The 21,298-nt window shown below is 40.7% G+C and overlaps 1 pseudogene; it reads right to left on the minus strand.

Moving 5' to 3' along the window:
• Positions 1-10,032: 10,032 nt before the first annotated feature.
• LOC147638461 (uncharacterized) lies at positions 10,033-11,729 on the minus strand (annotated as a pseudogene).
• Positions 11,730-21,298: the final 9,569 nt, after the last annotated feature.

Consider the following 21,298-nt stretch of genomic DNA (forward strand, 5'->3'; position numbering starts at 1 on the left):
AGGTGTTTTCTCTATAAGGGGTTGTGTCTGTGTATTCTGGTTTTGCACCATGGCCTTCACCGCGAGGTCTTCTTCCTCAAGCTTATGGCGATCAATACTGGGCCACCTTAACGGCAACCAGCAGTAGCACCCCTCCAGCAGCTGGAGACGAATACGCAAGGTGGTGGCTTGCGTGGCAAAAGTATAAAGGATTTTTTTTTAAAGGGAATATCCGAATATTAAGGGAGGCGCAGCGTATTTTTTAAATTGGGAAATCCGGATTTTTGGCTGCAAAAGGGGATGGGACCGAATTCCCTGCGGGAAAAGAGAGGAAAACCAAACAGACGGCATACTGTAGAGGGGTGTGTGTAAAAATCAGAACCAGAGAGCAAATCGACCAGAGATTCAAAAAAATGGAGGATAACTTCTGTTCAAGCCATGTAGGGATTTGAATTACAGAGGAAATCAAGCTGCATCTAGTGATACGCTTCCTGAAATTTTCGAAAAATGAAGGGAACCGCTGCCAAATTCATGCAAAAGACGACTGGCAGAAGCCTTGGAGAGATGTTTGGGTAATTGTGTAGAAGCTGAGGCTATCGTTTATGATAACAAGCTGCTGGCGTCGACTGAAGCTGAGGAGTCGCTTGCATCGACCAGAGGAGCTAAGGTGGTCGTGAGTTGGCAAAGGATGATTATTTGAAAGCTGCAATTTTTTTCGCCATCCTTCTTTTGTCGCTATTGGTGATATCAAAGAGGCTGATGCATGCTAGCTGGGAGACCGTCCTTATCCAAGAATACGAATACAAAGTAAATTTGTTCTATCTTCGGATGTACATAACCTATAACATCAATGTATAAAGGAAGAGATTGACAATCTTTGAGGATATCACTTGTTGGGAATTAATGAGTAGGATCTATGATGCATTGATGGATTAAAGTTGTTAATCAAGCATGATGCTACCCGATGCTACCCAATAAACATATGTATCGACAGTTTGGCAGTTGCTCCATTGATGCTCTTATGGGTTGTATTAGGTCCCTTGCCTTACAAGGGGAGGTGCTCTTTTTTTTGTGTACATGGTGAGTGGTTACTTTAGTTTGGATAAAGGAAGGTTCATAAATCTATAAAGGGAGAGAGAGTGAAGCCCTGGGTTCAGCAGACAGACGTGAAAGTTATAACCTTGGATTTTGGTTTGAGCCATGATGCTTATGATGGTTTTTGGTACAACTCATATGTCTTGCTGAGATTTGGTATGTAAATATTATGGTTCCAGCTTCTGCTGGTGGTGCCCCTTGAAGAGTTATATGTTTTGTTTCCTTGCTGGGATTTGAAAGTTACTCTCACAGCTAGAAGTCTTGCACTTTCCCAGCGACACCGCCCACATCACGACAGCGTTCAGTTCCTAAAGTCCCTAACTCATAATCCTTGACACTCTCTCTTTATTTTTCCAAGGCTACTACTACTACCACTACTACAAGTGCCCCTAACTTTGACTAAAGTGCTCACACATACATCTACCACATGGCCTAAATCATCGGTGGCTCAGAGATGGTTTTACTCTATTGGGATAGGTTACATTGGGTTGTGGGGTCTCTCTCTCTCTCTCTCTCTCTCTCATAGAAGATATTCTTACTCCTCTACCTTAGGAGTCTCCATCATGAAGTTTGTCGATGCCGATCCTTCTTCATTTGGTTTGTTGTAGCAGTCTCTAGCCATGTGTCCTGGCTTCCTAGTGTTGGCAAGTGAAGATTCTTCCTCCTCCCCTACCTCCTTGTCCTCGTCCTTGTGCGAGGCCTCCTCGGGTATAGAGTGCTTTCTCCTCTCCATTTATTGGGTCCAATCCTTTCTTCTCTTTGGCCTTGTTCTCTTGATCTAGTAGAGCTCCTTATATCTCATGTAACTTCAAATCTGGTACATTCTTTAAGGTTTCCACAATGTTCTCATACTCTCCCTTGTCCACACTCTTTAGAAGCACTGCTAGTGCCTCGTCATCTTCTACTTTCTTCCCAATGGCTACAAGTTGTTGTTTGATGCTTTGGTATTTGTTCAAGTGTGTGGTTAGAGGTTCAATCTCCTTCATGTCAAGTTTGTAGAATTGCATTAGCAGATTTATCTTTGAATTCTTTGCTTGAGTGCCAAACAATTTGTTAATCTCATCCCATGTATCTTTAGCTTGTTGTATCCCTGCAATGTGGTGAATGATTTCATCATTTAAGCTAAGTGCAATGAGTTCTAATGATTTCTCATTTCTGCTCTTCCACTCATTCTCTCCATTCTCCTCTAGACATTCATCTCTTCCCTCAACTAACCCCTATAGATTCTTCCTCATGAGCAAATACATGGTTTTTGTTTGCCATGTATGGAATTGCTCCCCGTTGAATTTAGCTACTTCTTGTGCAATGCTCATGATGATGTGAAGGGGGTCTTACCTCTTGATCCAATTCAAGATTCAAGGGCAGTGTCTACCTTTTTACAACTCCAATTTGGTGTTTAATGATGATTACAACAAGTTTACAAGCATGAATACACCAAAAAATTACCTAAAGCCAAGGATAGTTGGTTTTGTACTGGATGGTTTGGACATCAAACCAACTTCAAATTGCAATCTAAAGTGATAGAGATCTATATCAGATACCCAATGGTAGTTTGAACCATCAATTGCACCAAAAATATAGTGATTAGCACACAAAATAGGAGACTAATTAGTGAGATTAGTCCCCTATTTTGTGTGCAAAAAATAGAGTGTATGGGGAGGCGAGATCTGGTGCCTTAGAGTTCAAATGAGCTCAAATCCTTTTAAGGGCATCAATAGCAGTTAGTGTAGTAGAAGATGAACCCCAAAAACATAAGCTCTGACCAACTATTAATCTCTGTTTTACCAAAGTCACTTGTAGATTTGATCCCGACCTTGATGCCACTTCTCATTGATGAATTCTAAAAAATCTGAGATCATAGGCGTGTAGAGCACCCTTGAAAACCTCTTGGTCTAAGAGAAATTACACTAATTCCATCTATGGAAGTGTGGATCTACGTTTTGCTGGAGAAAAAAGGTGCCTGTAAATTGACGTCTCCTAGCTGCATCTGTCGGCGATTGGTGATTCTGAGATGCCACGCCTAGGTGCTAGTGTTGAAAAATGGGTGTGTGAATCTTGTAGGCAATGGAGCTATCTGGATGGAGAGATCTAGGCTCCCACCAAGTGTAGGTACTACAGAAGAAGGTAGAAAAAAAGGCTTATAAGGGTATTAGCATCTAATTGGTAATTAAGAGAGTGATTAGGCTTAAAATAGTAGCTGAATGCTAAGCTGGCTCTGATACCATGTTGAACTTGCAACAATGTGATGAACTATGGTGGATCAAATGCAAGAATCAACATGATTAGCAAGTAATTAGAAGGTGATTAAAGGAAGATTAGTGCACAATTAATCTAATAGTATAATGTAGGAATGGATACTTAAAAACCAGCAAATTCTCATTAGGCTAATTCCTCAATTTATAGCATTTACATCCATAAGGTTCCAAGAACCCACTCCCACTAATTTCTCCTTGATTTGTGCCACCTCCCCTACATCTGGGGACACCTTTTCCTAGAATCTTTCCACACCCCTATATTGACTCATGCTACCCTTGATTCTCTCATCTAGTAGATTCCTCTCACCTTTTCACTGCAACCCACTCAATTACTGACTCCCTTTTACAATCTCTAGCTAAGGGCTTGTTCCCGCCTACACACCCATTCACTTGCATATTTCAACAATATAGGACCACAATGGATAGTTAGTCCCATCAGGTTTGTCCTTAGCAGCAGCAGACAACATGTTAAATACATCACTACTATGACTGTCTACCAGATGCAAAATCTTTCAACACACTGCAAGTACTTATTAGTAATCACTGAATGCAATCCCAGATGGCTGCCAACTGACTAAATCACTTGCAAAGTGTATGCAAAATAGCACAGAGGAGAGAATAGAGTGTTACTAGCAAAAGTATGATTGTCGATGTTGTTGAAGACATTGTAGATGTTATTGCACACCAAACTTTGTCGTTGCACAGCCCAAACACGCAAAATCGAGCAGAACCAATCCAAAATTATGCCTCTCTAGAACGTCTTACGAAAACTTTGTGGTGCCCAAAATGCACCCGAAATGTGTCCAAATCGCGTCGCGGACCTTGAAAATGTTGTATACTTTGTATACATCACACTACAATATACACCCTCTTCTCTTAAGAGGGTATCTCAATCGGAGACAAAAAAAACAGGATTGTGTGAGGAGAGAGGTAGACTACTAGATCAAGTGTCAAGGAAGCTAGCTGTGATACCAATTACTGGAATTAGGGTTAGAGTTGCAAAATGCACACACACAAGATAGAGTCACCAGATTAGAATACACAAATGTGTGCCAGATACAAAAGATAAGTACACACCCCAAAATGAGAAGATAAGAGGGTGTACATATGCATGGGGAAAAAACCTAATAGTGAGGGAAAAAGTGCCCTAGCGGTCCTAAGTGTGTTCACACACATCACTACCATATAATGCTACAGTGTCTAGGGATACAAGGCTTGTTTACCAAATAAAGACGAGCTTGGTGGCATAATAAAGAACATAAAATATGTTTACCAACAAATAATATCTAAGTTTTTTTATTGCATAAACCATTCCCAACCCTTCCCTCTTTGTGGTGGTATAATTCTATTTTGAATCATTAAGTTGTATACTAGTAAATCTCAAAGGGAAATCGATGATGTGTTTGCCAAGTTAAGCTGGTATACACCCAATAGAAAATGATAAAGCATCAATGTAAACATGAAAGATCACATACCATTTAGGTGCTCTATGGATTGGAGCTAATGCAAATGCTTTTCTTAGTTTCTCATAAGATTCTTGGCATCATAAATTCACACAAAAATAACTAGAAGCTTGTCAATAGAGATGAAAATGAATGTTTACATCATTGTGTCCATAAATATCTCTAGCCATTATATAGTAGTGATGTGTAGATGTACGCTAATAATAATGGCCCTCACCCCATTGTCACCTTCTTCTTGAGCTACTCTTTTGATTATCTCAAATTCACCTATTTTCTTAGGTGGAGAAGATATACTATAGTGTGATGTTGACAAAGTTTGGTGCATTTTGGGCACATTTTGGGGCTCGTTTACATGCTCTAGGATTTTCATAGACATTTTGAGAGAATGTCGGTTTGGACCACTTTTGTTTGATTCAATTTTTTTGCATTGTAAAAGCATTTGGTGTGCAAACATGGCCGTCATCTTCATCAACAACACATCTTCGATCTTATTATCAATAGATTTATCAATATCATTTTTTACACTATCATTGATTTCTACATTCCTATATAAGTAACATTTCTACACTCTACCCTCTTCCATTTTTTAGGGACTTTTTAAGTTTCCAAGAGCACCATCTTTTCAAAATTATTTTTCTCTAGGAGCACCATCTTTCCGAGGGGTGTACCCACCATTGTGGGATGATTTTACCAGGTAGGAGTCACACTTTTTGGTCTCCCTCTTTCGGCCCCTCCGAGATGCAAGGGGAGTTTATATTTCTCAACAATGAGTAGCTCTTGCCGAAAGTGGCTAGCTCACATGTCAGCACTGGGCGTGCTCATTGGATTACTATTAGGATTCGAGAGGACTGTGTGGGCTTCCTTAATGTTTATGCCTTGAACATCGTAGAGCAAGTAGAACCACCTTCTAGAGTATAGTCCGACATTCCCTTCCTCAAGCTGACTTTTGGGGCATGCATGGAGACTTGAATCAGTAGAGGACAAACTCTGAGGAAGCATGGCTAGAGTACTCTTTTTGGGAGGAGTTCAACCTTGCACTCAGTGGATAGGACCTTTGGTACCCACAAGAGTTTGGGTGCAGCCCCAGGAGCTTATGCTTCTTACATTCTGATAGGAGTATCACTGGCCCCAACCTCTCTCAACTTGATATTCTATGTGGATGAGTGGGCTTATGGTTGTGGGGATATGATTGGTATCTTGTCGGGCTTCAGTTTCTTTGATCATGCTTTGATTATTCTATCCCTGGAGGACTGGAGGACAACCATGTGAGCACTAGGATTCCAAATAGCCTCATTCAAGACCCATAGATTTGGAGCAGGATAGAGAAGATATGAGAGGGACTAGATTTTATCTCTGGCTCTTTCGTGTGCACGTTGGATGTGAACCTTGGTAAGCCTAGTAGATTTTTGTAGAAGGTAACACAGAGTAGATAAGAGGGATTTTGTGAGAAGGAGAGGAGAATTTGGAAGGGTCTTAATTCTCTCCAACGTCTTCAGGATAGTTCCCTTAATTGAAAATATGCAGGGGAGAAGAGAGCTTGAGCTCTTGCTATTAACCCAATTCTAGGGTTAATAAGATCTACCACGATTATCTTACATCAAGGAGTCACGATAGATACACCAAAGGGTCATACATTCAAGATATGATGCAATAGTGTTCAAAGCTACAACTTGGACGGGCACCTATAATGGTGTGACAAAGTATTTATGGCAATTCCCGCTTCAAGAGTGTGTGGTGGCAAGTTAGAATGAAGTCCTAAGTGATGTTCCTCTTATGTGCCTAAAGTGCCCGGCCGACCATAATTTAAGTGATTATGAACAGTTATGGCCATTTATATAAGTGAACATCTCTCATAATACAACATACTCTCCCATTGTGTAATGGGGTCTTTCTGTTGCTAATCTCTCCCCCTAATGCAGTGAGTGTGTGTGTGAGTGAAGTGAGGTGAGAGGAGGGACGAATACCCATAGTGCAACATAGTGGTGTGACAACGCTTGCGAAGGCGCAGTGGAATTGCTTTTCAAGGAGTTATAGAGCTTGGAGACCTCAAGGGTTACAAGCTCGGACATTGAAAAGAGCCTCACGACAATTGCGGTTCACCAGGTAATCTCTTTTTGGATATGTTTCAAGGAGGGTTAGGGTGAGCCATAACATTTTTGGCGCCTGCTGAGCAGCCATCCCTTGGCTTTTTCCATCGTTTTTCCTCTAATCTATGCATTACCCATTGCCCATTGCCCATTATCTTTATTAATGGTTTCCCATGAAAAAGATATGGATTTGATGGTGATTTGGTGTAGAATAGCTCTCTTTTTTTGTTTTTGAAAAGAATGATTTTTGCTTAATTTTAAGTGTAATTTATTGTTTTTGTTGTTGTTATTGTGGTTTTTCATATTCTTAGGGCTTGCACATAGTTTGTATTAGGCTTAGTTTGCATCCATTGCATCAAACAATGTAATAGAATGTATTTTTTAGTGAATGTTAGCTCTCTTTATAAACATAGAACTAAGATCATTAAATTCAGTCTAATTGTGTGTTGTTTATTGAAATTGTTTGCATTAGAGTCTAGCAAGCATCAAGAGTAGCTTAATCTTTCAAAAAATTCTTAAAACCATTAAAAAACCCTTGAATTCAACTAATTTCTCTTAATGGACAAGTTTTTGTCATTAAGGGTGATTAATCTTGTTTAAGAGGTAAAAAATTTAGAAAATGTGTTAATTGGGATTGAAATTGATCATATGAAGAGTCGAAATTAGTATTTTTGAGTATTTTGAGAGCATCTAGATGCATCAAAACACCTAATTACATCAATTTCTTCATTAATTGAAAGAATTAACTCTCTTTGCTTAGTTTTGCCTTAATATAGAAGATTAAAATTAAGAGTATAATTAATCTCCTATTTTAGATTAATTTACACATTTTTTAATGCACATAGATTAGAACTACCTTGCTCAATCCAATGATGTGCTCAATTGTGTGAATTAATCAGGGATTAGTGGTCTTAACTAGTATAAAAGAAGGAAAGATTAGTGAAAGGATTAATCATGGATTAATTCTTAATCACTTTTTACGTAACTCATTAAGGCTAATGAGCATTCAGTGAGTAGATGCTCATGAGTTGTCAAATTATCCATTTTGGGGGTCATTTATGAAGGGTGTAAGGGGTGTCATAAAAGGGTTGACTTTTTTGATTCCCACTTACCTTTTTGGAAAAATGCCCATATCTCCTTAATTTTAAATTCAATATTCCCCACTAGACTCCCAAATAAAAAAGTCAAAAAATGATTCACGCCATGAACCATTTTTGCAACTTCACGGCCTAAGGTTTCACACCCTAGAAGTCCATGCAAAAAAAAACAAAAAAATAAATTTAATTTTTCCATGAAGTCCGCTTCACGACATGAAATGCTAAGGGTTCACGGCATGAGACCCTTCGTTCATGCGGCCAAAAAATTAAAAATAAAAAAATCATAAAGTCCTCTTCACGACGTGAAATGCTAAGGGTTCACAATGTGAGACCCTTCGTTCACGACGCGGCCAAAAAAAATCAAATTTAATTTTTCCGTGAAGTCTGCTACTTTTCTGTGAAGTCCACTTCATTGCGTGAAACACTAAGGGGTGATATCCTTTGTTCATGTGGCAAAAAAATTAAAAGTAAAAAAAATAAATAATCAAATTTAACTTTTCCATGAAATCCGCTTCATGGCGTGAAATGCTAAGGGTTCACAGCGTGAGACCCTTCGTTCACGCCACAAAAAAAAAATCAAATTTACTTTTTCGTGAAGTCTACTTCATAGCGTGAAACGCTAAGGGTTCACGGCATGAAACACTAAGGATTCATGACGTGAAACACTAAGGGTTCACGGCGTGGACCCTTCGTTCACGTGACCAAAAATAATAATAATAATTAAATTTTTGAAATCCACTTCACGCGGTGAATTGCACCCTGGTAGTTCATGACGTGAAAGGGGGTCCGTCGATAAAACAATAAATAAAAAACACTCCTGTTTGGAGGCTCGTATCTCCTAAACCGTGTATCCGATGAAAGCACTCTAGGGCTCATCGAAAAGCTCACATCGAGCTCTTCAACTTTGGAAGTCCGTAGGAAGGCAAAATCAATCGTTTTGGCCTCCAACCAGTAACCTCAAATATCAACCCAAAAATCGAGATAAAAAAAACCCAAAAACCAAGAAAAATCACAAATTGTGAGGTCCCTGCCCGCCCGCTTTGGGGCTCCTGCCAGCGGCGGCGGCAAAAGCAGCATCAGCCTCCCGCATAGGGCGGGGGTCCTACACACTCAGGGCCTTGTTAGAATTCGTGGTGCTCATGCTAGATCAAGTATGTGGAGGAGAGGGACACAAAATACAAGAAAATATCTTGCTTATTAAGTTGCTCAAATACAACTAGGCTTCTTGCTCTATACCAAAAAAGCCTCCTAGCTTCACCTTTAAATAGATGAGCTAGTGGACCTTAAGTCCCTTCACACACACACCCTTCTCTTCCCCTTTTCCATAACCTTAGTCTCTTAATACCCCCCCTCAAGACCAGCTATGAAAGAGATTGGAATAGGTGGTATTGGACATAGGATGCCTTTATAACATTGGGCGTACAAGGTTAGGGATATAGGTGGTGTTGTTTATCTAGGACTTACAACTATTCTCCTAGAGCCGTAGAGGCTAAAACAATGATGCCATCTAAGTCTTTATTTGATGTCGATGAAGATGTACACCTTAATGATGGTGCACCCCACTCTTTGTGCTTGCTTGACCTCTTGTAGTTGACATGCTTTGGACATACATGCCATTGTTTCCCCCGGATTAGGGCCAAAAATGACTCAAAAAGGGCTGTGTAAGGAAGTGATTAATTTGCTAATTAGCGGAGCCGTTGACGGTCAAAACGACTCCAAATTTAGCGATTTTCCTAAATAAAAGCACATCCAAGTTATTTAAAGCGCATTCAAGTACATACCTTTTAAAATTAAAAAAACAATTTCACGATTCCCGGGATAGTTAATGCCGACATGACCACGATTCTTATTTTTGAATTTTTGCCGCCCCTCTCTCACTGTTTCTTTGCCATTCTCTCCCTTTTTTTGTCACTCTCGGATATGGCTCTGTTCTTCACGAGCTTTCTCTACTAACTTTTTATGCTTATTGCTCTGTTCCATCTTTTATCAAACTTAATAAAGAGTATTAAGTTTCAATAAAGAGTATGCGACTACACGAAGTTCTTTTCAATGAAGTTTAACGACTTCGGAAGGGAAGTTTATATCCACCAGACCCTGAAACAGGAAGGTATCCTTCTTTTCATACTCCTCATGATTTGATGAGATTTGTTGGAGATGGGGTTAATGGCTTACTGGGTTATAGTTTAAGGCTTTCTTACTCTTCAATAAACTATTTATCATACATTCAAAATCTCTTTCCTTGGCTGCAGCAGCATAGCTAGCATAGCAAAGAAAGTAACCTGCTCTAGAGGCATTAAAGCCTGCAGCATAACCAAAAATCCTAAGGGCAGCAGCTCTCTCAAGAACCAATATCTTGTTAGCATTTATTTGAAGGGGTGTGTAACCAAGAAACCTTGACAATACCTTTAGTGCAAATAAAGGTAGCTCAGGCTCTTCAGAATATTGACTATGAAAGGCACAAAAGGTTGCCTTGTCCAACAAAGGAAGATAGTGCAAAAGAGAGGATGAATCTTTCTTAAAGGTTCCTTCTATTGCCTTTCCTCGTGAACCTTTGGCTCTTCCAAGAAAATTATCATTGTCAAGAAGTTCAAGCTGCAGAAAAAAAATAATTGATTAAAAAAAGCTTTAAAAGACAGAAAAAATATCAAGGGTCATTAATGAAACAACCTTCTGCAATTCATCATCTGCGAAAACAAACTTCTCCTGTGCGAGGTTGAATAAACCAAATTTTTCCTTCTTTGCAACCTCTTTTTCTAATTCTCTCAGCTTGATATCTCTCCCAAAAGATTGAATACCAAGCTCCTGGAGCCTATTTTCAAAATCCTCATCCTTCAAAGAAGGTGCTTCCTCCTCAACTCTCTTCATGCAAACAGCAAGTGCATCAGGAGCAGTAACAAAAGAATCATTTGAAGTCTGGAGATCAAGAGATAAAAACTCCTCCTTGGACTCTTCCTCTGTGTCAATAAAGTCCAAGGCAACCTCAGAAGCCTCAGCTACTATAGCTGCAATGCAGTAGTCCTCCCTTATATTGAGAAGAAATTGAATCTGATGAAGAGGGATGAAATCTTTGTCATTAATAAGAAAGGAGGGGAGGCTTCGTATAGTAAGGGAGGCCTCAGACACCTCCACATCTTCAATGGGTTCAGGGATGAGGGTGCTTGCTTTAAACTCTGCAACATCCAAACCTGCACGTTCTTTTTCCTCTGAAGCAAAATCAATCTTTTCCATCTCCAAGGTCTCAGATTTCTCTATGTTCAAAACAGTGGAGACATTCAAGTTTAATTCATCCTTGGATGGAACATCTTCACCTGGAACTTGAGCACTTTTCTCATCTTTGAGAAAAAGAAAGAAAAGAAAACCAATGTCCTTTGAAACAAGGTTGCAACTTTTAACATGGAGTTGACAGGATATGGATTCTGGGATTAGAACATTGGACTTCTTTGAAAACCTGCCAAACCTTCTTAAAACTTTATTTTTTTCAAGAGAATTTTGAGTGAAATCAGTGAGATGAATGTAATCTTTTCCTTCCAGAATCAAACACCGACCAAGAACTGCATCCTCAAATTCCTTTAATTCATCTGAAATAAACTCTCTAAATTTATCCAAGATTTCACCAAGGACAAATTTGGGATTGAAAATTTTCAATGCCTCTGAGTAGACTTGCATGTCTCCACCAACCTCCAAAACGGCCTCCAGCAACCTTTCACTTGGGTCATCGAAAATTTATTCTCTTCCCTCAAGATTAGTACTCATATCTTCGGTTCAATCTGCAAAAGAAATGGAATAGAAGCACCAAAACATAGTGGAAAACCTGCCTTAGAACCAATTCAACGTCTTAATTCAAGCCTCTAGGTTGTTTAAAGGTTCAAGAAGCACTTACCAATACGGCGCGATACAAGGGCTTTGGAACACCTCGGAGGGCCTCCTATCGCGTCATGTTGGATAAGCTGAGGGAAAGAAGTGAAGCACCTGAATGGAGCAAAACGAGGTCTTTGGAACAAATGCAAGGGCCTCCTCTCGCGTATTGTACCTGTCAGTTAAGAAACTTGGGTAGAAAATATTTCATCCCGTCGTGCTGATTACATTGGGGTATAAAAAAGATGAGGTCAAAAAATACGCGTTGGTTACATGTAGCTTAGTGCATGGTGGTCCACATGGCTTAGTGCATGGTGGTACACTTGTCACCAACGGTCACTACCCCACTCGGCCAGACATTTTGTCCAATTCTCCTTCACGATGCGATAGGGGCTATCCAACATCCTCTGACCCTTGACTATCGCGTCGTTCCGGCTAGCTCATCTCCTTCACGGCGCTCTAACGCCCCTTCAGTCAAAGTCCAATTCTCCTTCACGACGCGATAGGGCTCTTCCCACATCCTCTGACCTCCACTATCGCGTCGTTCCGGCTTGCTCATCTCCTTCACGGCGCGATAACGCCCTTTCAGTCAAAGTCTAAGCCTCGTCCATCGCGTCGTTTCGGATACAAATTTAATGGCGCGGCGGCTATAGTCACTAGGGACATTCATCCTTTTAAAGGCTGCCCGGCGCCCACGATGGCTTTTTGGTGCTGGTTGTTGACTGCGAAGCATGGGGGACACGTAAGGAGCGCCGGTGTAGCTGGCGGGTGGACATTGACATCTAGGGGTGTAGGCAAAAGCAGTCGCCAGCCGCCTTCAGCCAGCAGCTAGCGTTGCTGCCTTCAGTCGCCTTCAGCCCCGCAAGAGAAGAGAACCACTCTCTCTCTCTCTCTCTTTCGTTTGCTTGACTGTGGTCACAGTCAGCCACGTCTCGACCGGCGCACAGGCCACTCCTTGCCAACATCCATATATACTGACGGCAACACCGTGGACAGTAGCATAGCTAGGCGGACAAAAGCAGCCACCAACGACGCCTGTGCAGCCGTTGTATGTCGCCAACAACGAACTACAGCAAGCAACCACCTTCAGACGTTGCAGAACATTGGCCGCGTTCACGTCTCGTTCTGGCTATCATTTTACAGCGCAAAGCAATCCTCCTACACAACGCGATTAGCCACCTCAGTCAAAGTCCGTTCATATCTGTCGCGTCGTTTTGGATATCCTTTTTCACGTCTCGTTCTGGCTATCATTTTACAGCGCAAAGGAGTGGAGATCAGATCTAAGTAATCTTTGAGAACCTACCAGCAAGAGGCGGCGCTGTTGGGGCGACGTTTAATCAAGGCTGGGCTTTGTAAAAGCAAAGGTGAGCGTAACCCAACACATATTTCCCTGCATGCAATATATAACCACGGGCCACTTTGAGACCTTAGGTCCCACAACGCATATATTCCTTACACACATCATGATCTCTAAGTGTGTACTAGAAAAAAAAAATCACCCATATATATGCTTTGTTTGAAATGACATTTTGCTATGTTATTAAGTGACCAAGAGTTTAATCCTAACTCATCATTTTATCACTAATTCAATCCTCCTACACGACGCGATTAGCCACCTCAGTCAAAGTCCATTCATATCTATCGCGTCGTTTTGGATATCATTTTTACAACTTAAAAAAGTCTGTTTTTTCAATCTAAAAGCCTTCTGTATCGCATGCTCAATCACCGAAGCCTCCTATGCCAACACCCATGCCTCCAAAATCATCTTCCAAGTCTCCCAAATTATCACCTAAAAAATCTCCCAAGCCTTTTGAAGAGCCACAGTTCTCAGAAGCCCCCAAGGTTTTATCAAGAGAGCAACCTGAAGACTCTTCACAGCCCCCTGTCCAGTCTCCTAAGCCAGCAACCCCCCCAAGGCCAAGTTCAACAAAGAAGGCTAGTGAGCCTTTCTTTTCACCTAGATTCAGCAAACAAAAAAGAAAGAGGGACTCTGAAGCTCCTGGGTCCTCGAATGTAAAGAGGAAGATGGATTTTGATAAATGTTCATTTCTGGCCTCATTTATGTAAAAAATTGTTTATTTTTACTTTGTAATGAAGCACCCAGTTTGTGTCAAATAGATGTACTCCTCAACTGAGAAAAATCTTTGATGATGATTTTGCAGTAAAAAATATCATAAGTACCAGCATATTGAGTCAGACAACAAGATCAAAACAAAATCTTTATTTGAAAAGTATTGTGATTACAATTTCATGATCTTGCATTTGGCTCAAATACAACTCTTTTATGTGGAAGACATGTGATACAAGATGTTACATTCTCCATCCTTTTGCTTACAACAATTCCATCTACTTTAAATTTATATTCAGAGGATGTTTCATCAAGAAACTCCATTAGGAAGTGAATGGGGTCTTCTTGGGCCCTTTAATTTGCCCAAGCCTAATCAAGGTGATTAAGGAATAGCCAAATGGGGGGTTGCCATGTGGACTGAAATGTTGGGTTTTTAAGAGAGGTGTAAGAGTGGTCAAAGGGTGCACTTTTTCCCCAAAAGGAGGGAGGGGGGCAATTTTACAATTTTCGGACCTCCATAACTTCTACATACAAGCTCCGATTTGAGCGGAGATTACAGATCCGTGATCTACGCATCAAGAGCTTTCCATAGATATGTTACATGATATGGTTTTATCCGCTAGATTTTAAATTCCATTTTCCCCCAAAATTCAAATTCTAATAAAGTAGCCGTTTTGAAGCTTCTAATTAGAAAACGTTTCTTCTTAAGAGAAAAGGTTTGACTCCCTTAAACTGCCAAATAAAAGGGCCCAAGAAGCCTTCCATTGAGGTCCTAATGAAGTGACTCTCTGACATCTTTCAGCATCCAATTAGCTATAACTATAAGTTCTCTAGGCTCAGTTAGTTGATGTACATATATTTTTAATTCAAACTCTGGACAGTTCTCTTTTGAATCTAGGGATACCCAGAAACCTAGCTTGCTTCTCCATCTTCTATAATCATAACCTAAAACTAATGATTGATGACATAATTGATATGAAATTGACAGAGAATTGGGACTTATTCTGCAACTAATATTGTCACCAATGTGGTAAGTTTCTTTGGTTCTCCATCCTTCTCCAAGCACAATGTCGAGTTCAGCCATAGAAAGTCTTCTGTTGAGCCACATTGTCTTTGATCGTTGTAAATCCATGGTTTTGAAACATGCCACAAAGACATGTAAAGGTAAGAACCATTGAACCTTTATCCTTCTTGATATTCTACCCGGAGACATAGCTTTCAAAATGTCTTCTTTGATTTTGAATTTGAAGCTCGATAAAGTAAGTGAGTCTGGAGATTTCCAATCTAGCGAGTTGATGGTAGGAACAGGCACTTCACGAAGTTGTCCTTTCTCACCTTCTCTTGATGGAACCATATATTCTGCAAAATAGACAAACAAATCCATCGATTTGAAAAAAGATGGTGGTTTATCAGCATACAAAACATCTGCAATTCCTTTGTGAATTGCATTGAAGGTTCCACTCAGACTTTCAATAGGTTGCCACTCCACAGCTGTCGATGGAAAGATAACTGTTGTTGCCCAGTCATTTATTTGAAAAGACATGGGTTTCCAAAGTCCTTCCTCCCTGATATTATTAAAAACACAAGAAGTGATACTATGAGATGGACGACGTGCAGAGTTTGCCATGGGAACTTAGAAACAGAGAAAAGCCGCAAAATATCTACAAAGAGAGAGAGAGAGAGAGAGAATGTGAAAGAAAGGATAGTGTAGACGTTCGAGACTAACTTGTCATGTCATAAATGTCGTTATTTTCAAAATTTGAAATAAAGATTTCATATCTTCTTTGATTTTTTTTGAAATAAAATATAGAGCTCACGTCTGGTACGGTGGGTCCTAACTTTTATGTTTAGTCGTCCAGAACTCTCAAAAATAGCGGTGTCCACCAAAAGATAGCGATTTTTCACCGTTCTCCGTGAAAATAGTTCTCCAAGACCCAAGATAGAGGAGACAAGAATGCCATACTTTTGTATACGTGGCAAATATCTATTGGACCATTCCTTAATCTTTAGATTAACAAACAGCCCATTTTTAAACGTTTTTGGCCCTAATGCATCCTTTTGACCTTGACCATTCTCACACAATGATCAAAACAAGCCTGCCACCCTTGCTTAACTAATTTGCACATAGATGTTCCTTCAACATACTTGATGCTTCCTTGAATACCATACCTTCTCCATGGGCAATCAGGGCCGGCCTTCTTAGAGTAATGGTTATGAGGTAGATTTATATGGGAAAGGGAAAGGGAGGGTCTTACCACTTGCCTTGAAGATTGGTGAAGGGCAGTGTCCACTCCATAATTACAACAAAAGCTTTTGTGCATGTTGGTTACATGATACCCATTAGGATTTGAAGGTACAAGCTTAATGAAAGTGAGTAAGTGGTTGAGGTAAATGCTCCAACCAATAAGGTACATCATTCTTGGCTCAAGAAGGTGAGGGCATGGCTCATAATGTTGCCTGTGCCTCTTACAAAGACAATGCCAAGAGATGCTTAAAAACATGACAAACGACAAGGTAGAGCACTTAGTGATGCTATGATCAACCTTACAACTCATCTTAGAAGATGAAAATGTTGAATATGCAGCGGAATAACATGCATTGGGCTTGGGAAATGAGAGCATATGGCTTATGACATGCCTATGCCTCTTACAAACAAGAGACTTAAGGGTGATACATGAAAACATTAAAGATGAGCACTTAGTGTACATGTGCCCAACTTTAAACCACTCAAAAGCTGAGTTTGTTGATGAAAAACCAGAAATCTTCAACCTCTTTGGCTTATGGGATGAAGACAATGGCTTATGGTTGCACCATTTCTCCTTAGAAGATTGCCAAGGTAAGCATAGAAGCGGGTTGACAATGAAGACTTATAATGTGGCACTTATGGTGTGTGCCTGGTCTCCAATGTTGATGAAGAAGAGCCTCCTTAGTGTTAAAGACCTCCTCCTTTGATGGTTAAGACCACATTAGTGTTAAGCAACACTTTGTTTGGTGATTAAGATCACCATTAGTGTTTAAAAACATGATTAGTGCTTAAGAGCACATTTTTAGCATCTAATGACACTTGTATTGGTGATTAGATTCACCGTTAGTGTTTAAGAACACTCTTAGTGTTTAAAAACACTTTGGAGTAACTCCCCTTTGCTAGATTAGAAGCCTCATTAGTGTTAATCAACACTATTAGTGCTTATAAGCACACTTTAAAAAGCTTTGTGAATTTGAAGATGGTGTTGATGAGAATGAGGCTCATGGATACCTCATGGTGTATGGCCACCGCTTCAAACTCAGAAATAAGATTAGCAACAAGCTCTCACAAGATCACTTAGGTGATTAGAGTAAAGAGGGGAGGATTAGAGCAAGAAAAGACTTGGTTTTAAAGCTTTAATGGTGGTGAGCTTCAATGGCTTTGAAGGAGTGCAGCTTGGTTTTGAAAAGACTTGGTTTTGAAGCTTTAATGGTGAGCTTCAATGGCTTTGAAGGAGTGCAGCCTGGTTTTTCTACTGTAGCAGCCGCGCGGATGTACCATCATTAAGCATGAAATTTGAGCTATAGACTCCTCAGAGTATGGGCTTCAAAATCCCATAGCCCATGCAGCCTATTGTGCACTGCAGACATCGTATTACATCGACAGCAACCAGAACCTACATTGACCTGCACAAGCGGTAATGCCGCGATGGAAAGCGACTGATTAAACTGATGAGCTATACGAAAGTATGCGCCCAGGCCTCCTCTTCACTTCTTTAGTTGAAATCTCCCTAAGATAATTCGTGGTGCTCATGCTAGATCAAGTATGTGGAGGAGAGGCACTCACAAAATACAAGAAAATATCTTTCTTATTAAGTTGCTCAAATACAACTAGGCTTCTTGCTCTATACCAAAAAACCCTCCTAGCTCCACCTTTAAATAGATGAGCTAGTGGACCTTAAGTCCCTTCACACACACACACCCTTCTCTTCCCCTTTTACATACCCTTAGTCTTTTAATAGGCCTCGCTCGCGGATGCACTATGACAGATTGCAGTCCACAGAAAAAGTGTACTTTTCTTGAGAAGGTTTGTTAAGGCTGTCCAGCTTGTCATATTCACTCTCACACATTGCAGTCCACTGAAAAAGTGTACTTTTCTTGAGAAGGTTAGTTAAAGGGGATGATATCTGAGCATACCTAGGTATAAAGAACCTATACCATCCGGGAATCCTCTCACTTTCTTTACTGACTTGGGTTCTCACCATTCAACTACTGCTTGGATCTTTGCAGGGTCAGGAGAAATCCCATCCTTTGACACTATGAATCAAAAGTATTCCACCTGGTCAACAGAGAAGGAACACTTTCTCTTCTTTGCAACAAAGAGTTGGTGTTTCCTTAGGATTTCCAGGACTTTGCGCACATGATCTTCATGATCTGCACATCATTCTTTGAGTATACTAAGATATCATCAAAGAAGACAAGAACAAAATCATCCAAGTATTCTCTAAGAATATCTTGCATAAGACGATTGAATGTCGCTGGGGCATTAGTCAATCCAAACGGCATGACTGTGAACTCATAATGCCCATAGAATGCTGTCTTTGGGATGTCCTGCTACTTGATTCTAATCTGGTAGTACCTGGATTTGAGATCTATCTTTGTAAACATTTGGGTACCACTTAACCAATCCAGAAGTTCATCAATCCTAGGAATAGGATACTTATTCTTAATTGTTAATTGATTCAGTCATCTGTAGTCAATCTTAACGTTCCATCTTTCTTCTTTTGAAAGTGAACGGGCGCACCCCATGGTGAGACACTGGGTCTAACAGTTGTCTTAACTGTTCCTTAATTTCTATGGCTTTAGGGACTGGCACTTTGTATGCACGCTGGGCTACTGGCTGAGCTCCAAGGGTTAATTCGATCTCATGATCTACTTCACGAGATGGAGGCATCTCAGTCAGCTCTTCAGGAAATACATCTGCATACTCACTTAACCACTCTGGTTCTTTAGCCTTGCATTTTATGTCTACGGGATTCATTTTAACGACATACACAGCTTGCCTTTTTCTGAGCCCTTTTAATAATTTGGAAGCCTTGACTAATTGCAGCACTGGGGATATGGAAATTCCAATTCCTTGAACTTTATTCCCGTGAAGGTCTAGGAAAGAGATGGTTCCTTTGTGACAATGAATGTCAGCCTGATTCTTTTAGAGCCAATCCATTCCAAGGATTCCATCATATATTCCCAGGGGTAGGATTTTGAAGTGGCACTCTGTTATGTTCCCATCTAAGCTAAACTGAAAAAGGTCAGTCTCTCAAGGTGAGTGAAAAGAATCTTCCCACTAGCTAATTCCACTTGCATAGGTTTCCCTGATTTTTGATTTAGGACTAATTTACGCAGACTCTCTTGGAGAATAAAAGAATGAGTACTGCTTGAATCAATCAAAAGCTTGAATTTCTTACCCTGGTACTCTGCTCGAGTCTGGAGGACTGAGAATTGACAGTTATTCCCCTGATGCTCAATTGCTGCATAGATCTATCCTTTCTCTTCCTCCACTTCCTCAGCTATGGTGACTACTGTGGCTACTGCAATCTGAGGTGGAACTCTCTCTCTTTGGTTATTCCAATTCTGGGAGGGAGTTCGGAGACTCCTTTGCATGGAGGTTGCAGGATGAGCTGCCACTCTTCTGGGGTTACCTTGATTTTGGCGCTGGGGACCCTTATTGGACTAATAAGGAGTCTGTCTCGGAACTGTGGGACCCTAGCTTCCTTGGCCCACAGAAGGAGATGGGCAATCCTTGAGCTGGTGTGGCTTGTTCGAGTTAAAGCGGAAGAGATGAGATGCTCAAAGGTGAATGCAGTCATGTCTTGTGACTGGGTGAGGTCGGGAGATAAGTATGGAACTTCCATCTATAAAAACAATTTCTTTGGTTAAAAATTCTCATTAAAGAAACTTACCGAATGAAAGTACATTATGAAAAATGCTTTTTCTAAGTTTATTATTATCAAATTTTGCTAAGAATTTCTTTATCCTTATTAGCTTTCAACAACACTCTGATACCAGCTTTCTGTGAGGTCCCTGCCTGCCCGCCGCTCGGGGGCTCCTGCCCCCCGGACGGCAGAAGCGGCATCGGTCTCCCGTGCTGTGGGGTGGGGGTCCTGCACACTCGGAGCCTCGCCCGGAAGATGTTCGGGAGACGAGAGGCTACTCCCCTCACCTGGAAGGCACGAGTGATTCCGCCCAAGAAGGGGAAAAATCTTTTAACTAGGAGATTACTCTAACGAGTCAAGTCTTGACTAAACTAAAGTGATCTGACCGAACCTAAAGTCACATGGTTAGATCAAGAAGATACTTGCACTTGGTCCATGGAATCACCGCTTTTTTCCTCATTTTTGAGGCACAATCACCGCCGATGATCCCCTCCCACCACAGAACAAGGTCTTCTCAGGATTTTAACTGATTAACATACCTAATCATATCTAGTTGTTTCTCAAGAATCCTCCGATCGAGCCTAACCCCATCCGGCCCATGGGTTAGCCAACCACTCGACCACTGAATTGGTGGGACTCCTTTATAAAGATTTGATTGGGTTTTTACCCGGGTACCGAGGAAAACAGTTCCCAAGTCCCCTAGCCGGTGATTCATAAAAAAATCAAATAGGCATACCACGTACACACCCAATATGAAATTGCCATTTATAACATATTCAACTGGCTTTAAGACAATCCTTGAATAAAATCATAATATTTTTAATCATTTTCCAAAATTCCAAGTCCATTGTATTACAAAAATGCATCCTCTTAACTCTCCATTTGATCTAGTATCAAATTTTTGTTCCCAAAAACCTTTCCTTTTTGTCCATCAGATATCTTCCTCGACGTATGCCTGGGTGTCCTAGCAACCACGAGCCCGTGCATCTCGTGGTCCGAACCCTCTAGGATCCTCCTTAGGTGTCCAAGCACTTCACTCAGGGACCGCTTCGTCGGTCCTCACCCATCGTATCGGAAGCGCACCATTTTAACCGTACCGAGGTTGGTCAAGACCTCGGCAGGCTTTACCATGGCGACGTCCCTTGACGACTCCCCGCCAGCTATTCCAACAAACCTTCTCTTAGACAAACATAAGCCAAATGCTTCCTCTAGCATTCTAGCGTAAAACAATCCTTTGAATGAAAAACAGAGCTTCCAATGCAAGTGAGATTCTAGTTTGAGATTCGTTCCAAAGACCCTTTTTCCAATAGTTTCGAGTTTCATAATGAGGATCCTTGATCTCTCATGAGAGTAATCTACCCGTCATTTTATCCATTTATCTAACTAGATTCTTGATGAGATTGGTCAGGGAAAAACTAGATTAGTTTCGGTAGTCTATTCTTTCGATTTAGTAACTGGAATTGGTCACGAAGTTTTGTCTGACTTAGTTCGAGAGAAGGACA

Source organism: Cibotium barometz, chromosome 5, assembly GCF_041138505.1.
Source record: "Cibotium barometz isolate CiBa-2024 chromosome 5, ASM4113850v1, whole genome shotgun sequence".
In the NCBI taxonomy this organism is placed as follows: Eukaryota; Viridiplantae; Streptophyta; class Polypodiopsida; order Cyatheales; family Cibotiaceae; genus Cibotium; species Cibotium barometz.